Source organism: Siphateles boraxobius, unplaced genomic scaffold, assembly GCF_051911475.1.
Source record: "Siphateles boraxobius isolate OS27281-9 unplaced genomic scaffold, OSU_SipBor_1 22, whole genome shotgun sequence".
Classification (NCBI taxonomy): domain Eukaryota; kingdom Metazoa; phylum Chordata; class Actinopteri; order Cypriniformes; family Leuciscidae; genus Siphateles; species Siphateles boraxobius.
The window spans coordinates 8675886-8688313 of record NW_027508833.1 but is presented as its reverse complement, the minus strand read 5'-3'; the positions used below and the strand labels follow the sequence as shown (position 1 = coordinate 8688313).

At 42.9% G+C, this 12428-nt stretch overlaps 1 protein-coding gene and 1 long non-coding RNA gene across 3 annotated transcripts in view; both read left to right on the top strand.

Moving 5' to 3' along the window:
- Positions 1–12428, top strand: part of paplna (papilin a, proteoglycan-like sulfated glycoprotein) — a 97938-nt gene that overhangs the window by 73520 nt on the left and 11990 nt on the right. The window lies entirely within an intron of this gene.
- On the top strand, positions 1212–1765 carry LOC143746643 (uncharacterized). The gene is made up of 2 exons (XR_013206593.1): positions 1212–1289; positions 1420–1765. It is a non-coding gene; the product is annotated as an uncharacterized LOC143746643 (long non-coding RNA).

Below are 12428 nucleotides of genomic sequence, written 5' to 3'. Positions count from 1 at the left end.
CGAGACGCTGTGTTGGAAGTTTACGGTGTTATGAGAACGGCTCTGCGTGATTGTGTCTTGAGGCACATGTGAAATCACATGTGTACCTAGACCAAACAGTGAAAGCTTCTGATAGGCCGAAACAAGACAATCACAGGCATGTCGGGAGTATAGCAGGGTGACACAGCATCTCATACCCTCTTCAGGAAACCATGGTTACAGTCATAACCTGAGACGTTGTTACAGTTGTAGTAAACTGTTACCTGTCTCTCCTATGTTAAATGCAAGTTGTAATTTCACTCGCGGCCAGTAGAGGGCACTAGGGAGCCATTATCCGGGAGATCTCTTCAGGGCAGAGGGTAAAAGGAAGAGGGAAGTGTGAGTTAGATATACCTGTTAAGCCTAGTTCACACTACATAATTTTAAGCCCGATTTAAGCCCGATTTGCAAATCGTTGAGCTCGCCGACAGGTCAGGGTGTTATCGCGTGCAAATCGCGGGGGATTAGCGGGCGATGAACGCTCGCCAATATGTTAGTATGAAAGAGCCAACAATGCATCAAACACCCTCGCAGACGCCTCGCAGACGCCTCACAGACGCGTCGCCGAGCCTAGAAAAATATCTTGCATGCTAGATATCCAGAGCTGTCGCACGACTCAATCTCACTGATGTCATGAGCAACAGCCAATCACAGCAAGGCATGAGTTGAGGTCACCGGGTAAATACGTGATTTTTGCTGTCAGCTAAACATAAACATGTAGCTACATCTCCGATATAAACATGCTGTAGGCTACTCACCTCCAACTCTCTCTGTAGCACAGACCTGCTCTTCGCGTATGCAGATCCACTCTTTCGACCATACTCTCTTATTTTTTCTTTTTTTGCGTTTTTTTCTCAGAGCAAATCATCGCGCAAAGTTTACAGCACTAGTTTCTGTCTGACGTCCATATTCGCGTGTTGTGTTGTTCTTCGCTGTGTATTGGCGAGCGTGCTGTTTCGCGTCAAGATAGACATTAGACAAATAGATTTGTAGACAAGATAGAATCGTTGGGTGACAGAGTTGTTGTCAACTCATGTAGTGCATTACCTCCTGTTGCGGATCAATCACGCTGTGTCGTGTGGTGTGAACAGCTCAACAACTTGAACACTCCTGATTTCTCAGAAAGCAAGTCATGTAGTGTGAACCGCACAGTTCAGCCTGACGTTTTAAAATCATGTAGTGTGAACAAGGCTTTAGCTGAGAGCACATGCTGTGTCCATGCTTTCATTTGGAAAACCCTGTTGAGGAACATTTGTGTTCAACATCTCAATGTGAGTTGATTTCTTTTTGTTTATTTTTTTTCTTTTCTTTTTTTTTCTTTTTTTCGGTTTCTTCACCATTTATGTGAAAGTATTTTGCTTGCTGAACCTCATGTTGTATTGTTTGTTTTATTTTGACCAGAGGGTTTTTGGTATCTGCTTGATTTTGAGGGCTTCTCAACTGATTCAAGTTATTTGTGTTATTATCTTCAACGTGGAAGTATATCCGAACTCCTGAACGAAAAGACACTTTTTCCTTTGATTAACCATTGTTGAACAAACGTGGATAATGTTCCTCTAACATCTTAAACATCTACAATGGTGTGATGGACCAAGGACAATTGTGGTAACTCTGGACTTTGATATTGGGTGCACATTTATAAGGTTTTGCTTCCAAATGCTCTGCCTAATGTAATTGTGTCAAGACATGTTAAATGGTAGTAAAATGTATACTTTACTTAAGGGAAATATAACTGTTGGTAAATGGTGATTGATCCCTCCTCATTTATTTATGTGACCCTTAACGTTAGTGTTACAACGTTCCCTTTCATGGAAGTTTTACGACGCTATGGGAACATTTATACCCACTCCGTTGTACTGACAAGTGCCTGTCTTGTGTGAAATCAAGCAAGCACAACTAAGACAGAAACATCTGGGACCTGGGAACCCTGTGGACATACACATCTAATGTCCTGACTGGGTAAAGTAGATCCAACTTCTCCAAGTCTGACGTCCGAAAGGCAAGCCTGCAGAATGCGTGCAACACAGTAGGTCTTGCCACATTGGTGGGGACATTGGGAACATAACCTTGTCTAGGGTGAAGTAGGGCCTTCACCATGCCTGTTGCAAACTCCAAACACAGAGGGGATACCGACAAGGCTTGCAAGTCTTCTATTTTCTTAAGAGACCTGATAGCAAGAGGAAACTAAGCTTTCAGAGTCAGAATTTTTTTGGACCCTCTTCAATAGGCTCATAGTGAGCCGCTGGTAGGCCTTTCAAGACCATGGCAAAATCCCAGGCTGGAACCCTCTTGTAAGTTGCAGGCCTCAGCCTCAAAGTACCACAGATGAAACGAGATACCAACCAGTCTCTCACCAAAGACACACCACCCAAAGCAATGTGGTAAGCATCTATGACCTGCACACACACCTTTAAAGGCGAGGGGGATGACCCTGCAGAGAACTGCTCCTGCAGAAACTCCATCACTGTACCAACAGTGATGGAGTTAATTAGGTCCAGTGAACGAGGTGCAGCTGACGATTCCCGCACCATGAAGTTAATACTTTTTTACACTTCAGGGCATACAGTTTCCTCGTGGAAGGAGCTCTGGGTTGAAGAATGATCTCAAAAATCTTGGTTAAGAGATATGAGCTTCCATAATTTTGGGTGAAGATGAAGGATTGAGCCTCTTGCCTGAGATAGAAGATCCAGAGAAACCACACTCGGGTCGGCCAAAATGGGTCTATTAGCAAGAGACGGCCCCCTCCTGGCAAACTCTCTCTAGAACTCCGGGGAGCAGAGCAATCGGGGGAAATGCATACAGACACATCCTTGGCCACATCTGCACCATGGCATCCAGCCCCAGCGAAGCTGCATGCATTAGAGAGAACCATAGCGGACAGTGTGTTGTTTCTTTCGATGCAAATAAATCCACTTCCGCTTGGCCAAATATTTTATGAGGTCCATCACTTTGGGGTGGAGTCTCCACTCCTTGAGCCACAGCCCCTGCCTCGACAGGATGTCTGCTCCCTGATTTCGGTGCCCATGGATATGTGCTAGGAGATCCTCTCACAGGAGGATCTGGTGTGCCAGTTTGCAAAGTGGAAACGACCGTAGACCCCTGCTGATTCATGTTGGCAACCACCGATGTATTGTCTGTCTGGACAAGAACATGGTGGCCCCTGACATTTGAAAGGAAGTTTTTCAGTTCCAGAAAAACAGCCATCATCTCCAGGCAGTTTTTGTGCCAGGAGAGATGATGACCCCTCCACAGACCTAGAATCGAGCGACCCTCTAGGATTACCCCCCAGCATGTGAGAGAAGCATCTGTCGTAAGCATTATGCTGGGACAAGAACCAGAGCTTCTTCCATATAATCAAGGTACGAAGGCATAACATTAATTGTGCAGAACAGGTTGCCCCTCTGGGCAAAACCCTCCTTCTTGAGCCACCACTGTAAGGGTCTCAAGTACAGCAGGCCAAAAGGTATCACGTTGGACACTGCTGCCTTCAAACCCAACAGTCTTTGGAACTGCTTGACATTGCGTGACTCACCTAGCTTTAACTCGGTCATGGCTCCCAGGATTGAATCGATACGAGCAGGGGACAGATGTGCCTGCATCGTCATCGAATCCCATAGTACGCCTAGAAAGGTGGTTCTCTGTGCTGGAGATAGAACACTCTTCTTGGCGTTCAGCCTTAACCCCAACTCTTCCAAGTAGCCGAGAATGATGCCGAGCCACCATGTGCTCTGTGAGCTAATATCAACCAATCATCAATATAGTTTTGCACACGAAAGCCCAGGAGTCGCACATAAGCCAGTGCAGCATCCCCACATTTCGTGAAAGTATGGGGTGACCATGCTTGGTCAAAAGGAAGAATCTAAAACTGGTATGCTTCACCCCCGTAAGTTCCTTCCTGTGTTGTGGAGGGATGATACATGGAAGTATGCACCCTTGAGATCTATCGTGACAAACCAGTCCTCAGACCTGATTTGAGTCACGATTTGCTTCAAAGTCAACTCTCTTGAACTTTATCTTCTTGACTGAGTGATTTAGCTGGCCTGATCTAGAATCGGACACAACCCCCTATCGTTCTTTTAAACTAAGGTGTTTTTGGGCTCCTTGAGATGTTCTGACATGCCCTGATATTTGTGCTTTTTTCAGTTGCTTAAAAACATATTAATGGCAAAGGTGTAATTACACTCTATTCAGAACAAACACGGCTACCATAATATGTGAGCAACATACAGGTCCTTCTCAAAAAATTTGCATATTGTGATAATGTTCATTATTTTCCATAATGTAATGATAAAAATGAAACTTTCATATATTTTAGATTCATTGCACACCAACTGAAATATTTCAGGTCTTTTATTGTTTTAATACTGATGATTTTGGCATACAGCTCATGAAAACCCAAAATTCCTGTCTCAAAAAATTAGCATATCATGAAAAGGGTCTCTAAACGAGCTATTAACCTAATCATCTGAATCAACTAATTAACTCTAAACACCTGCAAAAGATTCCTGAGGCTTTTAAAAACTCCCAGCCTGTTTCATTACTCAAAACCGCAATCATGGGTAAGACTGCCGACCTGACTGCTGTCCAGAAGGCCATCATTGACACCCTCAAGCAAGAGGGTAAGACACAGAAAGAAATTTCTGAACAAATAGGCTGTTCCCAGAGTGCTGTATCAAGGCACCTCAGTGGGAAGTCTGTGGGAAGGAAAAAGTGTGGCAAAAAACGCTGCACAACGAGAAGAGGTGACCGGACCCTGAGGAAGATTGTGGAGAAGGACCGATTCCAGACCTTGGGGGACCTGCGGAAGCAGTGGACTGAGTCTGGAGTAGAAACATCCAGAGCCACCGTGCACAGGCGTGTGCAGGAAATGGGCTACAGGTGCCGCATTCCCCAGGTCAAGCCACTTTTGAACCAGAAACAGCGGCAGAAGAGCCTGACCTGGGCTACAGAGAAGCAGCACTGGACTGTTGCTCAGTTTTGCATGTCATCCGGAAATCAAGGTGCCAGAGTCTGGAGGAAGACTGGGGAGAAGGAAATGCCAAAATGCCTGAAGTCCAGTGTCAAGTACCCACAGTCAGTGATGGTCTGGGGTGCCATGTCAGCAGCTGGTGTTGGTCCACTGTGTTTTATCAAGGGCAGGGTCAATGCAGCTAGCTATCAGGAGATTTTGGAGCACTTCATGCTTCCATCTGCTGAAAAGCTTTATGGAGATGAAGATTTCATTTTTCAGCACCTGCTCACAGTGCCAAAACCACTGGTAAATGGTTTACTGACCATGGTATTACTGTGCTCAATTGGCCTGCCAACTCTCCTGACCTGAACCCCATAGAGAATCTGTGGGATATTGAGAAGAGAAAGTTGAGAGACGCAAGACCCAAAACTCAGGATGAGCTTAAGGCCGCTATCGAAGCATCCTGGGCCTCCATAACACCTCAGCAGTGCCACAGGCTGATTGCCTCCATGCCACGCCACATTGAAGCAGTCATTTCTGCAAAAGGATTCCCGACCAAGTATTGACTATTGAGTGCATAACTGAACATAATTATTTGAAGGTTGACTTTTTTTTGTATTAAAAACACTTCTTTTATTGGTCGGATGAAATATGCTAATTTTTTGAGACAGGAATTTTGGGTTATTATGAGCTGTATGCCAAAATCACAAGTATTAAAACAATAAAAGACCTGAAATATTTCAGTTGGTGTGCAATGAATCTAAAATATATGAAAGTTTAATTTTTATCATTACATTATGGAAAATAATGAACTTTATCACAATATGCAAATTTTTTGAGAAGGACCTGTATATGTGCATGATTGTATTTTTGAGAGAATAATGTTTATGCATGGTTATTGAAAAAGAAAAAATTAAAGTTTCTGAAATAATGCCACCAAACACATACTAAATATGTGTCCACAAGACTTGACTTATTTATGTTTTCACCTAGAGTTTTTGCTTCAAAGAGATGTGAAAATCATCCTGCCTACTCATTCACATAAAACAATACATTGATTTAAATTTTGTAAGACACTTCTTGTTTAGAAAGGCAATATGTGTGGGGGCGTGAATGACCATGAATGATGCTGTGATTCACACCTGAGAAGACAATGACCCGCATAATAAACCTTATACTTAATGAGCCTTTCAGTCATGTATGTCTCTGAGAGGGAACCACAAGAAAGAATACGAGGACAAAAGAAATATATATTGTGTATGTATATATATATATATTAGTGGTGGGCCGTTATCGGCGTTAACGTGCTGCGTTAACGTGAGACTCTTATCGGGCGATAAAAAAAATATCGCCGTTAATCTATTCTCAAAGTTGGGTTGGGAGCTGAGCTGGGTCTATACTACGCAAGCTATGATGACTTTCACCTTGATATTTTAGCGCTGATGTAACTTATACCTAGCCGAATTGCACTGTAGGGGGTAGGGATGGGAATTGAAAACCGGTTCCACTCGAAAACAGGTTCTAAGTTTTACGAACCATCGATATTGTATGCCCTCGACGTTAACGATTCCTCTTATCGATGCTCCTGCTCCGAGTCCCAGCCATAATATACAGACCGCGAACTCAACTTTACTTTTGTACTTTATCGGGCACCATAGCCCTGCCCAACCATAGCTCGGGTTCTATACGCTTCTGTGCGTCATTCGTGATGTCACAGCGATTTGAGCAGAGGAGGTAAACATGGAGTGGAAAAGACGATCTAAAGCTTGGGTTTATTTTACTAAACGAGACAAATTATGCTGTTTCCTGTTTGCATAAACAGGGGTTTTCCTGCATTAAGTTCGGTGAGTAATGTAGATGAACTGCTGCGCTTGTGACAGGACACAATATGTTTAACTGAAAGAACGAGAGAGAGAGAGAGAGAGAGACCCGGTCGCGCGCGCGCACTCTCTCACTTCGGAGCCAGGCGAAAGTGTACAAGACTTCACCATCTCCACACTAAACGCTGTCTTGCGCTCTCTCCCTCACACATATTAACCAAAATAAATCTACACGATGTTAAAAAGGTCGGAAGACCAAAGTTTCATGTGGAGCATTCAGAGATTTTGTTTTCCTGAATTACCGCCAGGTGTGAATTGTGCTAAAATAAGTTACCTTATCTTCTCTGAAAAGCGTTCCACACATTAAGCTGACAGTCTCAAGTACCACCTAAATGCAAAGCATCCCTTAGCTAATGCGGTAGATGCCGGGCCAAGCACTGATGTAATGTTAAACTACTATGTTTGAGTGCAACCGGGGCAAGCCCATCAGCACAGCTCTATCAGTTAGATGTAAAGATGTAGGGGTAGACTGGGTACAGTTGAGACACTTTTTTGCGTTTTGATTTTTCACACAAAAATAGATAGTGAAAAGAATTGAATTTCCACATGACATGCCACATGACTTTTCATTAGCTTGTAGACTAAGATATTATCAATCAACATTACCCATAATTAGTTTATATTTTCCACAATTAGCTCATAAAAATAAGGTGCTTTTTGTCTCAACTTTGTCTCAACTGTACCCATATGTGGTACAGTTGAGACAGTACCATGGTACAGTTGAGACACCCATTTTTAATGAAGTAAAGGTAACTAACCATTCATTGCAAATATAATAAATAAAGAAAATAACATTTGGGCAACATGTTTGTTTATTCATCCATTTAAATTAATTAATTTTATTTAAATTAGCACTGGTTAAAATGTATAAAACAGGAACAAGATATTTCATGAACAGATATTGCAACAGTACACATGGAAACATTCCAATGACAACACTAACAATAACAATGTCAAAAGTAACAGTAAACAACCAACAAAGGAAAAAATTGATTCAGGTGTCACTTTCACAATGATGGCATGTGTAGCTTTTTCCGCCAAGGGTACACTCTACGTGTGACCACATGCTACACCTAGAGCAGGACAACCATTTCTCTCCCGACCTTGAACTTGAGAACCATTTGTCACACACCATGCATTTTGTGTCTTCTGTGCTTTTCTTTCTTCTTTTTCCTCCTTCCTTTTTCTCTGTCATGATCTTCCTCTTCACCTTCATTGAGGATCTTCTTTTCTCCTCTTCAAGGGTCTCCTTTACAGGGGTATCAGTAAGAATTTCAGTGGTCCTTTTCCTCCGACGTTGACCATTGGCCTTTCTGGGGCCAGCTTTTGGATGAGGCCTGATTAGTTCAGGACTAAACTTTGGAACATGCTGGACCTGGTGAACATAAACACACACACACACACACACACACACACACACACACACACACACACACACACACACACACACACACACACACACACACACACACACACACACAGGTATGACTATTTCATTTTCAGAATTGTATGAATAATACATTGCTTGAAATTAAATCAATTTCTCTTACTTCCGTGATGATTTCCTCCTCTTGTAATGAAAGAGGAAATAAAGGGTTATTTCATGAAGACCCTCAGAATTTATAGTCATTGTTGGCCCTGTAAGAGCAACAAGAGCATCATCGGCAGATGGCCCAGGTGGTGTGAGGGCGGCGTCGGACGGCCTAGGTGGTGTGAGGGCGACGTCGGACGGCCCTGGTGGTGTGAGGGCGGCGTCGGACCCCCCAGGTGGTGTGAGGGCGTCGTCGGACGGCCCAGGGTGAGATTCATCTGGAGTGGGCCTGTCGGTCACTGAAGCTGGGAGAAAATCCTCTAGCTTGAAGATCAGTGTATTGAGCGGCCAGATCCCAGTACTCTTAAACCCCTTCTTTACATTCAGAGGTGACGCTGCCAGCAGTAAGATGTTGTTTAGCAACTGTGGCAGGTCATAGATGGTGATAGTTTGTCTAGGATTCTCACGGTGCCACTTGTCCATCTCCTCATTGAAGAACCTCTTTAACGGACCGTAGACAGACTTGTCAAGGAGCTGCAGATGGTGAGTGCAGTGTGGTGGAAATGAAAGCATAACCACACCATTGGCCCTACAGAAGTTTATAGCTTCTATTGAGATATGGGAGCTGTGATTATCCAACAGCAGCAAGACTTTGCTCTCCTCTGTTGCCCGGTTGTAATGTACAAAATGCTGCAAGAAGACAACAAAGTCCTTCTCCATCATCCAGCCACTGCCATTGGCTGTGCCGATAGACCCCTCTGGGCTACCACAAATGAAATGAGGAAGGTATTTCTTCCGGGGAAAGACGAAATGGGGGGGAATAATGTTACCAAGAGCATTCCCTGCCAGTGCCATGGTAACAAGAACCCCCCTCTCAGCTGATGTTATGCTACCCACTCGTCTTTCCCCCTTCGTCGCAACAAGAAAGCCAGGTTTCTGGACCGTCACAAGCCCAGTCTCATCTACATTCCAGATATCTTTAGCCTGAAATCCATGTCTGCTGTAGATAGTTGTCCCCACATTCACTTCATTAAAGTTTGTTGACCTGTACAAACTTGTAGCCTGAGGCCTTCTGATGGAGAGAATGGGGTGCCTCCGCATAAAGTTGGTAAACCAACTTGCACGTGCCTTGCCATTTTTAGTCCACTGCTGTGGAAAAGGCAATCTGTAAAAATCGGCCAATTCAAAAGCCAATTTGCTAATCTAACAATAAACAAAAACAAAATTAGCTGATAATGCAGTTGTACTTTTATAAGATATCCCATGTATCATTTAATTATTTAAAGTTAAAGGCTGTTAAGCACATTCAGCCTACAGAAAATGTATGTGCAGCAAAACAATTGTTATGGATTTGTAATACTGGCTTCTTTGTCATTGTGCCTAACCTGGTCTCTCCCTATCGTTGTTTTTTAGTGCATTCCTACCTCTTTAGGGGGGAGCCCATAATATAAGGCTGCGGCTGTCCTGATATAAGACACCAGGCTGAGCTCCTGGTCATAAGTTAGAACTGCATTGCATCTCTTGTACCCTACTGAGGGCAACAGGCCTGGGCCCTCATCAGCAAGCTCTCGCCTTTTCTTCACACATCTGGCCAGTGAAGCAACAGGAATCTGTAAATTCTCAGCTACCTTCCTATTTGATCTGCCCTCCTATGCCTCTTTTGAGGCCCTCTCTAATAGGGATCCTGGCACTCCCCTATTCCTAGCTCTGTTGTGGGGCATCCTGCAACAGGTGTAACATAAACATAAACAAAAAGTCCTCATACAGGCTATGTACACAACATAAACAGCATAACACACACACACACACACACAATTGTGTCACACAGTGTGTCTCAACTGTACCCTGTTGGCCACCTCGCGCATTTCTCTAGATTTTGCAATGACCATGCATGACACAATACCATGAAATATGCCCGTTTTTAGGGCACAGAATAACGTTTGTGATTATACCAGTTACGTTTAACAGTCACATAAGGATAATAAGCTATTCATTGTGGAGTGTGCATGGTGAAGTGAACGTCTTTGTTATGAGCAGAGAGATGGAGGACCAAAAGGCGAGATTCACAATGATACAGTCTTTAATGAAAATGAGGAGAGAATCACTGAATCAAAAAGGAACATAAATCTTCTTAGGATTCTCAGAAAACAGTCAAAACAGAAAACTTGGCTGGTAGAAAATAGAACATAAACTGCGAGTAGATTGTCACAGGATCTCCGGATGCGCAGCAACGCGTTAGGCGAAGTTGAGGTCCCAGAGGAGACTGCAGAGGGAGAATAGACCCGCCGAGAGCGAGGGTACCGTCGACTGGATACCACGTCTGGTCAGGAACTCAGCGTCTGAATTGGCAGGGCAGAGTGCAGTGAGCGTGTAAGAGAACAGATAAATATACCGGCTCGAGGAGAGGCTTCCACACGAATCTCACAGGACAGGACTAGACAAGACCCGACTCGAACAGAGAGGTAAGAGGAATGTACTCTGCATGAATAGCTTTCAATAAACTGACAAAGAGACAGACAAAGAGAGGGTTAGAAATAGTAAGAGGCATTAGGGGAAAGGAGGAACAGGTGAGCGGAGATTAAGGTAAACGGGAACAGCTGAACCTGATGAGACTAAAGTGATAGTGTAGAGAAAGAGGTGTAATGTGACCACAAGAGGGAGACAGAGAAGGGAGGAACCTGGATCATGACAGTCTTACCTTAGAAATAAAACTTTTGCCGATATCTTCGGATCGGAGATGCGTCCATTGTTCAAATTTCCCACGATCAAAGAGGACACTAATACGCATGTGCACAGCAAAAATCACAACTTGTGCTTCCTGCGCACGCAAGTTATATAAGGTGTCTCAACTGTACCTATGTCTCAACTTTACCCAGTCTACCCCTATCCAATAGTAAACACAAGTACATCTGATTGAACTTGAATTATTTTCATCACCAATTATCATAGTAGAACAGCTTTCTCAAGCAGTTTGTGATGCATTTTGGATACAGGAGATGAGCCACTGGTCTAATGCGCCACCTGGCTTGAGAAACCCATTCTCAAAGACTTAGGCCTACTTTTAGTCATTATTTGGGTAGCACACATATTCTGAATGCCTTAAACAGAATTTAAATGAGCCATTTTAATCTAGATTAATCTAGATTAATTCCAAGATTACATTGAGATTAATCTAGATAAAAAAAATAATCTATGCCCACCACTAATATATAATATATAATAAAATTTTTGAGTACACAGTCATACCTGAAACAAACAGTTCAAATAGGCTAAATGGGCCATTCTAGAGAATTGGTTCAAAGTTGGAAACATCTTGAAAAAACATCGTCTTTTTCCACAAATTTCGAATGCATGCAAATTGTATAATATCCAAGGTAAATTTTCTAGTAATTGTGTAGTTATTTCTCATACTGCATTTTCAAAACGTTTTGGAATATGTATCCTCTCCTCAAATGTGTCACTAATAAAACACAATAATAAAAAATTTAATGAGTAGGCTTAAGCCCAAGTTATACTTCTGCGTCGAACTTACGCCGTAGCTACTTCGTAAGCTGTGCGTACCGCGCGTACCCTTCGGCGTACCCTGACGTGCACCTCTCCAACAATGTAACAACGCGTCAATTCTACACGGACACAAGCGCTGTGATTGGTCTGCTCAAACCGCTCCCTCGGGTTTCACATGCTCCCTCTGCGTGCATCAACGTGGACAACGACGCAGAAGTATAAATTAAAACCAAAGTGTAGTCTACGGCGTAGAGGCTCTGGTGTAGGTCCGACGCAGAAGTATAAATCAGCCTTTATATTGACCTATTAAGATTTTGTTTAAATCTACCTTGTAAATATATTTTTTGCTATTTTATTTAACAGTTTTCACATGTAAATCAACAATATTTCAAGTGCAATCTTTCTTTGTAAAAAGCATACCTTTTATCATACGTATTTCAAAGTTAAGGATTCATTAGTTTGAATTGGAACAAACACTATAATAACATCTTAGTTGATAATTCAATGTGCCTACTTTATATTTGACAAAACATCCCATACTATA